This window comes from Triticum urartu, chromosome 2A, assembly GCF_056163025.1.
Source record: "Triticum urartu cultivar PI428250 chromosome 2A, HENAU_Tu73, whole genome shotgun sequence".
NCBI lineage: Eukaryota > Viridiplantae > Streptophyta > Magnoliopsida > Poales > Poaceae > Triticum > Triticum urartu.
The window spans coordinates 322,405,326-322,418,407 of NC_141874.1; positions in this window are offsets into that span (position 1 = coordinate 322,405,326).

Genomic DNA, 13,082 nt, shown 5'->3' on the forward strand with positions numbered 1-13,082 from the left:
TCGGAATAATAACTTCTTTAAGCATCTTACTAGAGGTGTTATGATCAACACTACTAGTTGGAATAGCTTCTACCCACTTAGTAACGTAATCAACAGCAACTAAAATATGTGTATACCCATTAGAGGAAGGAAACAGTCCCATATAATCAAAGCCCCAAACATCAAATGGTTCAATAACAAGTGAATAATTCATAGGCATTTCTTGACATCTACTAATATTACCAATTCTTTGACATTCATCACAAGACAAGATAAACTTACGGGCATCCTTGAAGAGAGTAGGCCAATAAAAACCAGATTGCAGTACCTTATGTGCAGTTCTATCTCCAGCATGGTGTCCTCCATAAGCCTCGGAGTGACACTTGCGTAGGATCTGTTCCTGTTCATGGTCAGGTACACAACGTCTAATAACACCATCTACTCCTTTATAAAGGTGTGGGTCATCCCAAAAGTAATGTCTTAAATCATAGAAGAACTTTTTCTTTTGCTGGTATGTGAAACTAGGTGGTATAAATTTAGCAACAATGTAATGAGCATAGTCAGCATACCATGGAGAAGTACGAGAAGCATTTATGACAGCTAATTGTTCATCAGGAAAGCTATCATCAATAGGTAGTGGGTCATCAAGAACATTCTCTAACCTAGACAAGTTGTCTACAACGGGGTTCTCAGCTCCCTTTCTATCAATAATATGCAAATCAAATTCTTGAAGCAAGATAACCCATCTAATAAGTCTAGGTTTAGCATCTTTCTTTTCCATAAGATATTTAATAGCAGCATGATCAGTGTGAACAGTTACTTTGGAATCAACAATATATGGTCTGAACTTATCACAAGCAAACACAACTGCTAAAAATTCTTTTTCAGTAGTAGCATAATTTCTTTGAGCACTGTCTAGGTTAGAGAAAGTAACTGTTCACACTGATCATGCTGATATTAAATATCTTATGGAAAGAAAGATGCTAAACCTAGACTTATTAGATGGGTTCTCTTGCTACAAGAATTTGATTTGCATATTATTGATAGAAAGGGAGCTGAGAACCCCGTTGCAGACAACTTGTCTAGGTTAGAGAATGTTCTTGATGACCCACTACCTATTGATGATAGCTTTCCTGATGAACAATTAGCTGTCATAAATGCTTCTCGTACTGCTCCATGGTATGCTGATTATGCTAATTACATTGTTGCTAAATTTATTCCACCTAGTTTCACATACCAGCAAAAGAAAAAGTTCTTCTATGATTTAAGACATTACTTTTGGGATGACCCACATCTTTATAAAGGAGTAGATGGTGTTATTAGACGTTCTGTACCTGAGCATGAATAGAAAAAGATCCTATGCAAGTTCCACTCCGAGGCTTATGGAGGACACCATACTAGGGACAGAACTGCACATAAGGTATTGCAATCTGGTTTTTATTGGCCTACTCTCTTCAAGGATGCCCGTAAGTTTGTCTTGTATTGTGATGAATCTCAAAGAATTGGGAATATTAGTAGACGTCAAGAAATGCCTATGAATTATTCCACTTGTTATTGAACCATTTGATGTTTGGGGTTTTGATTATATGGGACCGTTTCCTTCCTCTAATGTGTACACACATATTTTAGTTGTTGTTGACTATGTTACTAAGTGGGTAGAAGCTACTCCAACTAGTAGTATTGATCATAATACCTCTATTAAGATGCTTAAAGAAGTTATTTTTCCGAGGTTTGGAGTCCCTAGATACTTCATGACTGATGGTGGTTCACATTTTATTCATGATGCTTTCTGTAAAATGCTTGCTAAGTATGATGTTAATCACAGAATTGCATCTCCATATCATCCACAGTCTGGTGGTCAGGTAGAACTTAGCAATAGAGAGCTTAAATTAATTTTGCAAAAGACTGTTAATAGATCTAGAAAGAATTGGTCCAAAGAAACTTTATGATGCATGATGGGCCTATAGAACTGCATATAAAAATCCTATGGGTATGTCTCCGTATAAAATGGTTTATGGTAAAGCATGTCACTTACCTCTTGAACTAGAACATAAGGTATATTGGGATATTAAAGAGCTCAACTATGACTTCAAACTTGCCAGTGAGAACACGCTTTTTGACATTAGCTCACTTGATGAATGGAGAACCCAGGCCTATGAGAATGCCAACTTGTTTAAAGAAAAAGTTAAAAGATGGCATGATAAAAGGATACAAAAGCGTGAGTTTAATGTTGGTGATTATGTATTGCTATACAACTCTTGTTTATGATTTTTTGCAAGCAAACTTCTCTCTAAATGGGAAGGTCCTTACGTCATCGAGGGGGTCTACCGTTCTGGTGCCATAAAAATCAACAACTTCGAAGTCACAAATCCGAGGGTGGTGAACGGTCAAAGAATCAAACATTATACCTCAGGTAATCCCATAAATGTTGAAACAAATGGTATTGAAACCGTAACCCCGGAGGAATACATAAGGGACACTTTCCAAAATGTTTCAGACTCCGAAAAGGAATAGGTACGTGGTACGGTAAGTAAACCGACTCCAAAATAGTTCTAATGGCATTTTTCTCCCTTCTGGAATATTGAAGAAAATAGGAAAATAAAAAGCAGTCCGGGAAGGACACGGGGCTTCCACGAGGGTGGAGGGCGCGCCCTACCCCCTTGGCACTCCCCCCGCCTCATGGGCACCTCGTGTGTCCTCCGTACTCCATTTTCTTGCACGATACTTCTTTTGGTTGGTAAAAATTCACTATATAATCTCCCGAAGGTTTGACCACTGTATCATGCAAATATCTCATGTTTTTGTTTCGAGCTGTTTTCTGCCAGGGTTGTCAAGGCCAAGCATCATGTCGTCTCCCTCCTCCTCCAACAATGAGGGCCACGATGCTTGGCTAATGAAGATAGAGCTGAAGAGAGAAGAGCTCGGACAGATCAACAAGGATGATGGGATCAAGAAGGCCATAGGGGATCAAGTTTCGGCAGTAGTAGAAGAAGACATCCTTCAACCTCACCACAATCTCTTTACTCCAACGGAGATTGATGCTTTCAACATGATTGAATTAGCTCGCCTTCAAAACAAGTACCTCACAAGTGAAAATATTTTGTTGAAGGAGCATACCATCGCACTCAAAGGCATTATCCGCAAATTAGAGGATCTCTTACGCTCGATGTGCGACTATCCATCATCACCAACACCTTCTTCACCAACAAAGAAGAACTGAGCATCGGGTATGGGCACTCCCCTTGGAAACTGCCAAGCTTGGGGCAGTGCCCCGGTATCGTATCACCATCACACTTTTATCTTTATCATTTTTCTTAGTTTGATCCTTTTGGTAATATCTTGATCTAGTAGAATAAAGTTTTAGTATGATCTAGTTGTGGGTTTTGCTTTATAATCCTTCTATGTAATCGAGTCCGTGAGCTTTATATAATAAAGATTAGTGTTGAGTCAAGGGCTTGATTATTTTTCTATGATCTTGAGGGAATAGAATAAAAGAGAAGAAATAAAAAGAAATAAATAGATCATATGGATCTTATGGAGAGTACTGATTTCACATATAAATAGTATGATGAATAAAAATTGTTGAGATTTGACAAACATAGTTTTGGTCATTGTTGCAATTAATAGGAAGTAATAAAGAAAGAGAGGTTTTCACATATAAATATACTATCTTGGACATCTTTTATGATTGTGAGCATTCATTAAAGTATGATATGCTAAAGAGTTGACGTTGGACAAGGAAGACAACGTAATGGGTTATGTTTTCTTACATCTAAGATAAATTATATTGTCATGGATCATCCAACATGTTGAGATTGCCTTTCCCTCTCATGCTAGCCAAATTCTTTGCACCAAGTAGAGATACTACTTGTGCTTCCAAATATCCCTAAACCCAGTTTTGCCATGAGAGTCCACTATATCTACCTATGGATTGAGTAGGTTCCTTCAAGTAAGTTGTCATCGTTGCAAGCAATAAAAAATGCTCTCTAAATATGTATGATTTATTAGTGTGGAGAAAATAAGCTTTATACGATCTTGTGATGTGGAAGTAATAAAAGCGACGGACTGCATAATAAAGGTCCATATCACAAGTGGCAATATAAAGTGATGTTCTTTCGCATTAAGATTTTGTGCATCCAACCATAAAAGCACATGACAACCTCTGCTTCCCTCTACGAAGGGCCTATCTTTTATACTTGTCTTATACTTCATGCAAGAGTCACGGTGATCTTCACCTTTCATTTTTACATTTTATCCTTTGGCAAGCTAATTGGACGTAAGTTTTCATGAACTATTATTGTTGACATTACCCTTGAGGTAAAAGTTTGGGAGGCAAAACTATAAGCCCCTATCTTTCTCTGTGTCCGACTAAAACTTCATAACCATAAATATTGCGTGAGTGTTAGCAATTGTGAAAGACTAAATGATAGTTGAGTATGCGGACTTGCTGAAAAGCTCTTATATTGACTCTTTCTGATGTTATGATAAATTGCAATTGCTTCAATGACTAAGATTATAGTTTGTTAGTTTTCAATGAAGTTTCTGATTCATACTTGAAATTGTGAATGAATTGTTACTTTAGCATAAGAAATCATATGACAATATATATATATATATTGTTGTCCCAAGAATGATCATGATGCCCTCATGTCCGTATTTTATTTTATCGACACCTCTATCTCTAAATATGTGGATATATTTTTCGATATCGGCTTTCACTTGAGGACAAGCGAGGTCTAAGCTTGGGGGAGTTGATACATCCATTTTGCATCATGCTTTTATATCGATATTTATTGCATTATGGGCTGTTATTAGACATTATGTCACAATACTTATGCCTATCTATTATATAATTAAGACAAAAGACAAACAAGCCATCACATTAATCCACATAGATTAAATTATCTCCACCATTAATGTTTTAAGGTAACGGCTGAGATTTAAAGATATTAGAAGTTACATACAACTATTGTAGGTACTAATAATTTGTTTGTCACGCACCACTGACACGCATGTCATCCTGAACATGCCAGCCTTTTTAATGTGTCCGAGACAACCACAAATACCCACCACACAAAAAGTATAGGTGTACGATATAGTAGTTGTCAAAGAAGAGTATACTATATGAAATCTACTATTCACAGTTCCAAATCTACACACGGACTCAACCAAAGAACTCGACGCGTGGTTGGAATTCCAAATCTATACACACGGACTCAACCAAAGAACTCCACTCGGGGTCGGCTAACACGAACAAATAAAGACACCCAGCTGGCCACGTCCAGCAACGCCCGAGAATCCAAAACTTTTTTTTCCATGTACTACAACACAAGTGAGATTGGGCACGATCCATATCATGCTCCACGTGAGGCTAAACACCATGACAAAGTGTGATGGATGCAAAAAGGGCGTGATTGGACGGCATCCGAGAGCATGGCAAACACCACACCAAAGTGCAATGGATGCAATCAGGGTAGGATCGGACTATGCTGGAGAGCATCGTGATGGACAAAGTACATCCTGAAGTTCGCTCCATAGATATAGGGCTGCTTTTTGTGAGAGATCCAGGAAGCAAAATCTGCCCGACAAGTAGGCCACCTACAATATCGCAATCTGCCGATGTCGTGATGAAACAAACAATGCGACGCAAATCAGCCAAAACTGTGACATAACATGTCTCAACACCATCCAAACCTTCTGAGTTGCCGCCACGATGAAACAAACGATGCAATGCAAATCAGCCAAAACTATGAAAGATGTCACGACGACAGCCGAACCTTCTGTGTAGCTGCCTCTCCTGAATAATCAAGGTTCATAAATATTATTTAGTGAATTCACTTACTGAGGATAAAATCTATGAGATATTATCAATTGACAAACAATTTTCAAATGGTTTTGCAGCCAAAGCACTATGGCGTGTAAGAATCTTAGTGCCTTAACAATGATAGGACAAACGACACTCATGTGAAAGTGACGAGAATATATATTCAATCAATCCTCCGATCGATGAGCCTATGAGCTTCGATGGATGAAAATGTTTATATATTTACTCCCTCCGTTTCTAAGTATAATCCTTTTACATATTTCAATATGGACTACATACGGATGTATATAGACATATTTTAGAGTGTAGATTCACTCCTTTTGCTCCGTATGTAGAACATATTAGAATCTCTAGAAGGTATTATATTTAGGAACAGAGGGAGTATATATTTACATGTTGATTGTTCTATGGTTTTGAACCACAAGTGCTAATATATTGTAACTGTTTGACAGGGCCAAGCAATGCATTTTACTGTGACCACTAAAAGATCATGATACTATAAATGTGGAGGAGGTTGATACACAATTGTTGATCAAAGATAAAAGAGAATTATGTTTATGCATTTACCATTTTAAAGTTGTGAAAGCAACAAAGTATCACCAGTCGACCAATGCAATACAAAGGTAAGGATCATCAGAATGTTTTCCTGATTACTACTTCGAGTTTGCTTCCAAGGAAACTGTACAAGAACATGCCGGGAAAGATAAGCAATGCTCAGGTTTACCTATACTATATAGTTCCAAATAAGACTCACTAACTAATCTTTCTAGATATGGAGTAATTAATCACCAGTTTTACACATGTCGTTTTGGACTACTCACCCAAATGAAGCATGTGGAATCAAGATGATAGGTCTGCACAGAAAATAGAAGAATAAAAAAATGCTGATTTGGCATATTGGTGATGTGGAAGGCTGCATGTTGAGAGAATTGGGTGTATGGGAGATGAACTATTTAGGTACATACGCTGACAGAGTAAGTGTATAATAACAAAGACTTTAATTTGACTTCCATCATTGCATTAACATTAACTTTTCCAGCTTAAACTCTTCATGAGTGATAAAATCAGAGTTACACTATGGGGAAATTCTACTTATCTTTTGAATGAGGATGTAGTCGATAGCCAAACTATCCTTATTGTGACATCAACAATGGTGGAGTTTAGCAGTAAGTCCAATAAAGTCACAACATCTTCTGTTACTTTTAAAAAAGTTTTTCATGGTTAAATAGGATAGTGACCAAAGTCGACCACTGCTGCAAGTATATACAGATCTAGATAAATCTGCAACTCACAAACTTCTTGGCAAGTATGGAACACTATCTTTTATTATTTATGAACTAATGAAGCATGACTCATTTTTATTAACCAATGTAAAATAATAGTTATGCTTGACTAACTCCATATATGGAGACACTCACCAGAAGAAACTTCGCCAAAAATGACCGAGATAGATAGAAAAGTATGCAAGGTACACCAGAAGAACAAATGTTTTACCAAACTTACTGGAATGGCACATGGAAACTAAGCAAATCAGGTAAGGCATCAGACTTCTTCTAAGATATGATATCACCACTTTTCGAGAACAACAAGACTCTAAGACCTGTAGGAACAATTGAGTTATATCAATTATAACCTTATGGAGCCATATTCGACTTAGTAACGTGTCTGAACTTCTTCAGATTGCTAACTTTATTTTTTTGCGTAACTTATTTAGGATTTTGCATCCATGCCAATATCTACAATAGATATGTTACAAAAATATATTTGATGTTGGTATATGTCATGTGGTGATAGTTTTCTACACAAAATATAATTATATGGTAGGCATAGTATTCAACTCCAAATTAGTGGTTGTACAACTACTACAAGCTGCAATTTCTTTAATGTGGGTGATAAAAGAATCTTAATACATTTGTCTTGAACTTGATGAACTCATTGGATGGGAAATCTGAAGAAGCGCGGAACATTATATGTTAGTTATGTTGAAAGTAAGTAGTAAGACATACTATTTGTATTTACTGATATAGAGTAGGAATACTTGGCATCCATTAATATAAGGAAGACTTATTAGATAACAGTGGTATATTTATTTATTTATTTTCGAAAGCGGAGGCCAAAGGCCTCAATCAATTAATCAAGAAGAAGAGAATTGCCAAGTTAATCAGCAGAAAACTGGGCCAAAACTGTGATAACAGCAGTAACATAAGCACTATTAGACGCATGCCATATTGTAATTATTTAAATACATTGGAACATGCACATTCATGAGTTTTATGTTCCTGGTAACAGTTCACCTCTCCCACGGTTTTTTCAGGTCAACAGAACCATGAGGAAATCTAGCTCCAACATTATAGCCAGCACATGTGAAAAATCCATTGCATTAACCCATATTTCAGTTAGTACATGTAAGCCGTCTTGCTTGGACTTAATACACATATAAGTAATATAACTTGCTAATATATGGTAACAAGAAATAAAAATACCTGTAGACAATCAGCCGCTATGGAGGAAGTAGGAATGATTCAAATCCGTAGCACCTTACATAGCTGGAAGCCGACAACACCAACAACGAGGAAGCCCATAGCTCGCCTCCACCTGCAGACTCTCAGTAGAAGCAAATACACTAATCACAAATGCATATTACTACTTTCTAAAACTGCTTTCATATGTATATATGATTATATGGTAATAATCACAAACAAGACTTATAATATTGGAATTATACATAGTAGATGGATATAATGAGTATGTTTTTGCTATATGAAGTTTCATATAATAATTATGGAAGTGTTGAAGAGACAATAATCAAAATCTAGGTAGAATGCCAACAGAACAATTTCCTAGAAAAATACAAGGGACATCCATAGCAAGTCAAGTAACTATAATCTTTATTGTATAACTAATCCTTACAAGAAAACAAAATGTACGAGGTTGTCTCCTAAATTATAACTTAGCAGAACAAAAGAGTATATCATCCATATCTATTTATTAGTTTAGGTGTCAAATATGTAAAAGCAACTTACAAAGTACATATATACTGCCAGGCAAGAGGAGAATGCAGAGAGTATTGGGGGAGTAGTAAGATATTCATAGCCGCATAATAAATAATACTTATGTCACAATACTTATGCCTATTCTCTCTTATTTTACAAGGTTTACATGGAGAGGGAGAATGCCGGTAGTTGGAATTCTGGGTTGGAAAAGGAGCAAATATTAGAGACCTATTCTGCACAACTCCAAAAGTCCTGGAATTTCATGAGAGCACTTTCCAGAATATATAAAAAATATTGGGCGAAAGAAGTACCAGAGGAGGCCACCCACCATCCATGAGGGTGGGGGCGCGCCCTACCCCCCTGGGTGCACCCCCTGCCTCGTGGGCCCCCTGGCAGCCCTCTGATGCCCATCTTTGGCTATATGGAGTCTTTCGTCCAGGAAAAAATCATAAGCTAGCTCACGGGACGAAACTTCGCCGCCACGAGGCGGAACCAATCTAGGGCTCCGGTGGAGCTGTTCTGTCGGGGAAACTTCCCTCCGGGAGGGGGAAATCATCACCATCATCATCACCATCGATCCTCTCATTAGGAGGGGGTCAATCCCATCAACATCTTCACCAGCACCATCTCATCTCAAACCCTAGTTCATCTCTTGTATCCAATCTTTGTATCCAAACCTTAGATTGGTACCTGTGGGTTGCTAGTAGTGTTGATTACTCCTGGTAGTTGATGCTAGTTGGTTTATTTGGTGGAAGATCATATGTTCAGATCCATTATGCATATTAATAGTTTGTTGCCTCAATGACTGAGATTATAGTTTGTTGGTTCTCAATGAAGTTTCCGATTCATACTTGAAATTGTGATTGAATTATTACTTTAGCATAAGAGATCATATGACAATATTTATATATATTGTTGTTATAAGAACGATCATGATGCCCTCATGTCCATATTTTATTTTTATTGACACCTCTATCTCTAAACATGTGGACATATTTTTCAATTTTGACTTTCGCTTGAGGACAAGCGAGGTCTAAGCTTGGGGGAGTTGATACGTCCATTTTGCATCATGCTTTTATATCGATATTTATTGCATTATGGGCTATTATTACACATCATGTCACAATACTTATGCCTATTCTCTCTTATTTTATAAGGTTTACATGAAAAGGGGGAATGCCGACAGCTGGAATCCTGGGCTGGAAAAGGAGCAAATATTAGAGACCTATTCAGCACATCTCCAAAAGTCCTGAAACTCCACGGGAATTATTTTCAGAATATATAAAAAATATTGGGTGAAAGAAGTACCAAAAGGGGGCCACCCACCGTCCACGAGGGTGGGGGGCACACCCAACCCCCTGGCACGCCCCCCTGCCTCGTGGGCCCCCTGGTGGCCCTTTGATGCCCATCTTTGGCTATATGGAGTCTTTCGATGAGGAAAAATCATAAGCTAGCTCACGGGACGAAACTCCGCCGCCACGAGGCGGAACCAATCTAGGGCCCCACGGAGTTGTTCTGCCGGGGTAACTTCCCTTCGAGAGGGGGAAATCATCACCATCGTCATCACCAACGACCCTCTCCTCGGGAGGGGTTCAATCTCCGTCAACATCTTCACCAGCACCATCTCATCTCAAACCCTAGTTCATCTCTTGTATCCAATCTTTGTATCCAAACCTTAGATTGGTACCTGTGGGTTGCTAGTAGTGTTGATTACTCCTTGTAGTTGATGCTAGTTGGTTTATTTGGTGGAAGGTCATATGTTCAAATCAATTATGTATATTAATACCCCTCTGATTATGAACATGAATATGCTTTTTGAGTAGTTACGTTTGTTCCTGAGGACATGGGAGAAGTCTTGCTATAAGTAGTTATGTGAATTTGGTATTCGTACGATATTTTGATGAGATGTATGTTGTCTTTCCTCTAGTGGTGTCATGTGAACATCGACTACATGACACTTCACCATTGTTTGGGCCTAGAGGAAGGCATTGGGATGTAATAAGTAGATGATGGGTTGCTAGAGTGACATAAGATTAAACCGTAGTTTATGCATTGCTTCGTAAGGGGTTGATTTGGATCCATATGTTTCATGCTATGGTTAGGTTTACCTTAATACTTCTGTTGTAGTTGCGGATGCTTGCAATAGGGGTTAATCATAAGTGGGATTCTTGTCCAAGTAAGGGCAGTTCCCAAGCACCGGTCCACCCACATATCAAATTATCAAAGTACCAAACGCGAATCATATGAACGTGATGAAAACTAGCTTGACGATAATTCCCATGTGTCCTCGGGAGCACTTTACTTTATATAAGAGTTTATCCAGGCTTGTCATTTGCTACAAAAAGGATTGGGCCATCTTGCTGCACCTTATTTACTTTCATTACTTGTTACTCGTTACAAATTACCTTATCACAAAACTATCTGTTACCGATAATTTTAGTGCTTGCAGAGAATACCTTACTGAAAACTGCTTATCATTTCCTTCTGCTCCTCGTTGGGTTTGACACTCTTACTTATCGAAAAGGCTATGATAGACCCCCTACACTTGTGGGTCATCATTGCGCTCTTGCAAGAGTTGCAAAAGCATCTGAGTGTTGGTGTTGGTGGCTGCCATGACAGCTTGCCATGCCTCCGGAGGTGGAGGCGGCGGCGGAGGGTTCTCCTGACTCCCATCCTTGCGTTTCGGATTCAGACGCGTTGGAGGAGCCCTCCTGAAGAGGGTGACATCCGTTAGAATCTTGATAGACAAATATTCAAGCTGAATCAATGGATAGAAATTGCAACATATAGTCTTCACAATAAACATTCAAACAAGGGTGAACGAATGAATTCCAAAGTAAATCATCACACGTCCATTAAGGTGAGAAGCCACTAAGATAAAGGTATATGAATAAAGCAACAAGGTACGAATATGAACAAATAAGTGGTAAGGATTACCCAATCACAAACCAAATATCTGCGGAAGAAATACTAGAGCTACTAGAATTCCCACCTATAAACTACTGAAACTTTCTAGTTATGCAATCAGGTGTTGGGGATACAAGGGAAGCATAATATCTCACTCAAACTAACAATCCCTACATCCAGCTATATCCATCCTTCAACACATAACCAAGAAACTTCCGGAAATCATGTACCTCAACCTTCGAAAAGCATCCGTTATACGAGTTATGGCAATACTCCCGAACTCCCGCCCTAGTACTGGGTGGCGTCGAGGTTATCTCACCAACAACTGCATAAAAGAGATTTTCGATGTCGGTGAACTCAGGTATTTCAGAACTGCAACAACCCCTCGTAGCACAACTCCCCGGGACACTGCCACAACCCCTAAATGTCAGGAGGCACCAAGAACAATGTTCTCGTCAAAAGACTATCAGAACGATTCCAAGATACCCGCGTGATCCTAAAAAAAGTCATGAAATTTGAGGAGAGGAAAGTCAAAACTTGTACGTCAGGAGGCCTCACCAGAGCGACGAAGGGACTGAAGAGTAAAAAGAATCCTACTCTCCGTTATATATAATCCTAAGACTCAAAACATTTTGTTCTAGACTCAACAACATCAGCGATTCGATCAAGCAGGGGCTCCTAACTCGGGGATGGCTCTGATTACCAACTTGTATCACACACTCCCATCTACGGAATAAGAAAGGGATAAAGAGTTGTCTTACACTCGCCACATCACACAATACATAAATAATTCATACATCATCCAAATACACTCAAAGACCAACTATGGTCAAAACCGAATAAAAGGAAGATAAACCCCAAATGCTAGATCCCTGATCGCCCCAACTAGGCTCCACTACTGATCATCAGGAAACGAAATGTAGTAATGACCCAGGTCCTCGCCGAACTCCCACTTGAGTTCGGTAGTGTCACCTGCACTGGTATCATCAGCACCTGCAACTGTTTGGAAGTATCTGTGAGCCACGAGGACTCAGCAATCTCACACCCGTGAGATCAAGACTATATAAGCTTATGGGTAGGATAAGGTAATGACGTGGAGCTGCAGCAAGTGCTAAGCAAATATGGTGGCTAACATACACAATTAAGAGTAAGATGAGAAGCTACACAACGGTCAAGAAACTATAAGTGATCAAGAAGTGATCCTGAAACTACTTACATTCAAGCATAACACAAGACCGTGTTCACTTCCCGGACTCCACCGAAAAGAGACCATCACGGCTACACACGTAGTTGATTCATTTTAATTAAGTCAAGTGTCAAGTTCTCTACAACCGGATATTAACAAATTCCCATCTGCCACATAACCACGGGCACGACTC